At 46.2% G+C, this 6,000-nt stretch overlaps 1 pseudogene; it reads right to left on the bottom strand.

The window, feature by feature from the left end:
- Window positions 1-511: 511 nt before the first annotated feature.
- The window catches only part of LOC101034073 (large ribosomal subunit protein eL8-like), a 33,012-nt pseudogene continuing 27,523 nt past the window's right edge, over window positions 512-6,000 (bottom strand).

The raw sequence follows: 6,000 nt of genomic DNA, 5'->3' as shown, positions 1-6,000 counted from the left end.
CCTGAGAAGTGCCAGGTGCTCAGACCCTTCATGAGTCACCATCAAGGTCACTTTTCTGAGTAAGCAATCTAGGTTAGCATAAATATTAGCAGAGCAAAAGAAAGAATCTAGGATGTGGGGTCAGAAGAGACAGACATTGTCACCATCTCAAGATGAGTATAGCTTGCCACTTTTACTGCAGTTTCTCTCTAAAGGGTGGTTCAAGATGGTGCCCATTCAAGCTGAGAATAAGTGAACTCAGCGTGAGGCACAAGTGCATCTAGATGCAAGTTACACCAAACACTCAGTTCCTCTTGTATATTTGCTCAAGCCACCCAGAGTTCCCCTGCTACCAGTCCACCTCGACTGTTTCTCAGGATTGTCCCAGAGGGTCCTTGGCAGGATTGGGCCTGGTAGCCCACTGGACTCGCCTCACCAAGGTTTTACTTGCCTTGTCTTACTTCTGTAACTCCCTCAGTGTGCTCTGGCATCACCCCCCCCCCGACCCCCCAACCCCCATTGGTTACACCCAAGTCCTTGTCTCAGGGTCTGCTTTCAAAAGAACAAAAACCAAGCACATGAGACGAGTGAGTCATCTGGTTTTACCTGAAAATTCAATTCAACAAACCTGAATTTTGGTTAGGTGAAGTCACTTGAGGTAAAGAAATAAAGGGAGTACATCTTTGTCCATTTTAGACTAAGGATATTTAGGACTATTGCTTTTGCTTCGTATCTCAATGGCCAGCCTGGAAAACTGTTACAGCACAAGCAGGAAGATTGGCCTCCTTCCTTTTCTGGACCACAAAAACTTTGAAAAAGAATGAATCAAGATTGGAAATTCAGAGTTATCCAGTGGTTCAGCTGCGTATTTTGTCTCGCACAGTAACTGTTGGCTTGAACATCAAGAATTGTTTTCCGGAGTTGCTGGAAGGCAGAGGCGGGGAAGCAGTCACTGGCAGCGAGCACAGGCAGCGGGCGGGGCGTGAAGTTGAGAGCAGTCCCTAGTCTGAGCCTTTCTGTCATCCTCCAGCACCACCAGTACCACGGACTCCATCCTGCCACGGCCCCTCGGCGACACGGTGTAGCTGATGCTGGACCAGAGAAAAGCTTCAGATCCGAATCTATTTACAAATAGGGGAGGAAATCTTCTAAAGGAACAACGAGCCAAGCTCCAGAAAATGCTGCCTAAACTGGAAGAGGAGCTGACGGCACAAATTGAACTGTGGGAACAGGAACATTCAAAGGCATTTCCGGTAAATGGGCAGAATTTTATGGAGTATGTGGCACAACAATGGGAGATGCATCGATCGGAGCAAGAGCCAGACAGGAAAGACAACTCAGGGACAAAAAGACAGACCACGATGCTCTATGGCAGTGCTCCCAGGACACCCAGCAAGCGGCCGGGACTGACTCCCAACACACCCGGAAAAGCACATAAGCTGAACACCACCACCATGTCCAATGCTACGGCCAGTAGTAGCATTCGGCCTATCTTTGGAGGGACCATCCACCACTCTCCCGTGTCTCAACTTCCTCCTTCTGGCAGCAAGCCAGTCACTACTTCTACCTGTTCAGGGAAGAAAACGCCCCATGCTGGCCAGGCATGGAGCCAACAAGGAGAAGCTGGACCTCAACGGCAGCATCCTGAGTGCGAGAACTTTCAAAGGCTTCCAAATCTGATGCTACTTCTGGAATCCTCAATTCAACCAACATCCAGTCCTGAGAAGCCCTGAGCAGTCAACCAGCTGTGGCTTCCTGTGCCTAGACTGGACCTAATTTTATCGGGGAGCCTTTAGTTTTTCTTGAGTTTAGGTGTGCTCAAAACCCTAGCCTTGGACAGGCTCCATGACTATGGGCCTATTTAGAGATGTACTGAGTGTTACAGATCAAAGTGTGATCAAAAGCTTGTTTTATTTCACCACTGTGTAGGAAAATTATTAACTGTGCCCATCCCTAGGGTAATTTTGGCTTGTGTACTTGTAATTAGTAATTAACATCTTTTGTTTAGGGATGTTCAATTAATGCTGTAGCTATCAGCTTTGCTCTCACCTGAAGGCTTGCCCCCCACCCCCTCCAAAGGACAGCCTTCCTCCTGATGAGAATGGCTGTGTGTGTCCGAAGTTGAGATGGCCTGCCATACTACTGCCAAAGAGGCGACAGGAAGGTGGGAGCTGCTTTGTTAGATTGTGTTCAGTTCTGCTGCCCAGTGCAATGCCCTTTGTTGGCGGTATGTATGTATGAACACACGTGCTCATTGCAACTCTTCCTCAGCATTTGTCCCTGGCTCCAGTCTCCCCATTTCTGGGCCTGCTATGCCCGAGTTCTTCTACCCTTGCAGTTGTCAGCCACATCGGGAGGCTGTTTGTTCCGATGGGTTGGGTTACCTTTGTCATGGAGATCTGGAAGTTTGCACGTGTCACTATAAGTGAGTTGTTTCTACTCTAGCATCTGCGACGAGGTGCCCTCTTTACCGACCTTTTCAATCACTGCTATTCCTCAAGCACTATTATTTATTCTTCTGTCTGCCTGAACCAGTACTACTGTCAACATAGTGTAAATAGTTCTCAAAACCTTACCAGTGTGGACTTGGTCTGTCACAGCCATGCTGTTTACTCATACATGTATGTGTCCTGTTTTTAAAATATCAAATTATTCTTTAAAATCTGTATACTTAAAATTTATTTTTATTTAAAAAAATTGTTTTCCATCTGTATCAGCTCTGAACATAGACAGTTACTGGTACTTGTACTGTACAGTGATGTCACCAGGTCCTTTTTATTCCCTATGATCTTTAGGTACAAACATGCTGACAAATATCCTAAGGCACAAGATGGTTAAGCTCCAGATATCATGGGTACTTCAGGTACAAATACAGTGTAGAGCAGTATCTGCTATGCTGTTTTTAGTCAGAAATAGCTTTTCCAGAAGCTCACTAGCAGACTTACGTTTGTGGGGTTTTTTTTAGAGACAGTTTTGCTGTCTCCCAGGCTGCAGTGCAGTGGCATGTTCTCGGCTCACTGCAACCTCCTCCTGGGTTCAAGCAATTCTCCTGCCTCGACCTCCTGAGTAGCTTGGATTATAGGCACCCACCACCACGCCCAGCTAATGTTTTCGTATCTTTTTAGTAGAGAGGGGGTTTCACCATATTGGCCAAGCTGGTCTGGAGTTCCTGACCTCAGGTGATCCTCCAAGCCTCAGCCTCCCAAAGTGCTGGGATTATAGGTATCAGCCACCATGCCCAGCCTTGTATCTTATCTCTTACATTCACCATCTCCAGAGGCTAGATTTAGCAATGTATTTGTTCCACAGCTACTTTGGTGATGGCAACGGGGTTACATGTGGGTACTGGGTTAGGTAGCTAATATACACCCATACTTTCTGGATCTAATATAAAAAGCCAGGGCTTAAGGGAGTAGAGCTTCACTTCTCCTAGGGCCCAGTCTTACTGCCATGGCTTTGTAACTTTTTAAGGCACAGAAACCACAGCTGGCCCACCTACCTACCAACAGGTGACAGTTCCCCACTCATCAGTTTTGAAATGCTTGCCCAGAAGATACCAGGTAAGAACCTCATCTTTTAGTGCTGTTGTACCCCTGCTTTGTCTTGACTGATGTCAGACACATCATGCAACTGATACCTCAAGTGGCAAGCTTCGTGTCCATGTAATATTGCCTGAGGATCAGCTGTGCAACTCAGTCCACCCCAGGGACTCCAGGCCTCCCCAGAGGACCCACACCAAGAAACAAGAGCTACTTGCTTCCTGCTACTTTTCCACCCTTCACCATGGCTGCTCAAGTAACCGCCTGCCCAAGCCCTGTATTTACATCTCTAGCCCAAAAGATCCAAGACAATACAAACGACTTTATTAATTTTGCCCAGGTCAAGCAGTTGGATAACAAGCTGCTACTTTACCTGGATTCTGGTAAGATACTGAATATACCAGCCTCGGGAGCTAGAACCTTCACAATGTGGTAAGTGCTCCATAGGCCTACATGTTCTTGGTGATGTGCTCACATGAGGTTCCTCAGCAGAATTCCACCTGAACCTGCCAGTAGCTGACATCTGACCACTACACCAAAGCCAGACTGAGGTCTAAGCCAGCTGGTCAACTTTAGAAGGGTTAGGCATGGTGGGATCACCCCACAGTGGGTGAGGCAGAGGAAATCTGATCGGGTAAACTAGCATATTACGGGTGTAGTTGAATTTGGCATCACAGCAGAAGGGCTCCCACTAAATACGAGGTGGTACAGACTACTGGTGATGGCCAAGATCCCTCTTGCAAGTACTGAACTCTTGCCCTACAGAACACAAGTAGACAAGAGCTCAACTGGTAGCACACTTGAGGTTGATAGAAGCTAATCTGCCAACACACACATCCTATTATGGTAGGTAGGGCTACAATCCGTACAAGGTTACAAGACTTAAGTATTAGCAGTATCACATTTTAGTTCTCACTTATGATTTCCTTTCCAAATTCCATCCTGTTTCAGTCCGATATATGGATATAGTTTTATAAGCTATACTTCAAGCTACCTGCTTGTGTTGTATTACATTATGCTAAAACACCATTTTAGAAAGCCTTGCATTTGCAAAACTATGTATTTTATGGTTTCGGTTAACAGTTTTACTCTGCAACTCAAGTTTGCATAGTTATATCCCAGTCATACTTCTGCAATGGTGAAATAAAACCCCTCAATGCCAGAGAATTAGTCCAGCACAAAAGAGTCTAATGTTAAAATTGAAGCCAATGGAACCTTGAAGCATTAGCCAGTGAGAGCTGAGTTACCTTTATGACTCTTTTGGCCTACCACAGCTACTCATGTCCCCTAAACAGGTCTCCATCATTGGGTACTTCTGAGTATGGCTATCTTTGGACCTGAAGACCAGATGCCCTCCATTATGCTGTTGTTATGTTTACCTGCATTCCTGGCAAGAATTTCAGGAGCCACCAAATCCTGCTGGTTATACCTCTTGTGCCCTTCCAACTTGTTTTTGCATTTCCAATCCTGCCACCCTATTCCATTTCTCACTAAGACTTTGACACTCAAAATGCCTTCCCCCTGCCAACGATTCCTAACATCTTTTTCTATAGAATGGCAAGTTTATAAAGTCTGACCACAAACACCTGCAAGTCACCTGTAACTCCTTAGGAGCTTCCCTATTACAGGTCAGGTCATGTCCAAAATCCATTGGCAGGACCAGCGAGAACGTCACCTAGTGTCCAGCTTCCCCTTCCCCTCTGCTAGGCTCAGCAAGTACACGTTACCAGCTCAAACTTGGAGCTACACATGAAGATTCTGAGCATCTTGGAGACATAATCTATCTTCATGATGCTAAGCCTAGTGGGATGAAGGTAACATGAACGTATGGTCACAAATTGTCATGAAGCAGGGATAACCCATGGGGTGACCAGCCATGAAGGAAGATGAAGTAAAGACTGAAGGTGAGACATTAACAGCTGAGCTTAAACTTAAAAGATAGCAAGAAGCCTCAACCCTAAAGCAAGGTTGGGTGTAAAACATGAACCATACCTACAAATTCCCAAATTAGCCAGCAGCTCTGGTGGCCCATTGTAGCAGATTTGAGGATGACTGACCAAGCCCAGAGGCATGGGTGGCAGTGTTCTACAGAAGTGTCAGGAGAGGGTCATCTGCTAATGGGTGGGGGCAGGTGAAGAGGTAAATGGGACACAGCTCTTCAGTCTGTATGCAATACACAGAATTGCCTCAGAGACCCTTAGTCTATGGTATGGATTGGACTGGAATTCCTAGCTATCAACCTCTTAGCTCCAAGGTACATCAGGAAACCTGGAGCATGTACTCTGAAAAAAAGCCTAGACTAAATCTAGCTGTGCCCTTCATCCAGTGAAGACCGATCTAGAGCTGACAGATAGGACCTTCAGAGCCCCGTGTCCTGCCTGAGCCCGAGATTCTTTGAGCTGTGCACAGTGAATACTTATGAGGAATGTACTTTAAGTGCTTCTATGCTTCTGCTTACACTCCACTAGGACCATGCCATCCT

This window comes from Saimiri boliviensis, chromosome 3 (assembly GCF_048565385.1).
Source record: "Saimiri boliviensis isolate mSaiBol1 chromosome 3, mSaiBol1.pri, whole genome shotgun sequence".
NCBI lineage: Eukaryota > Metazoa > Chordata > Mammalia > Primates > Cebidae > Saimiri > Saimiri boliviensis.
The sequence above is the reverse complement of the archived record's forward strand: the minus strand, read 5'-3'. Positions and strand labels throughout refer to the sequence as shown.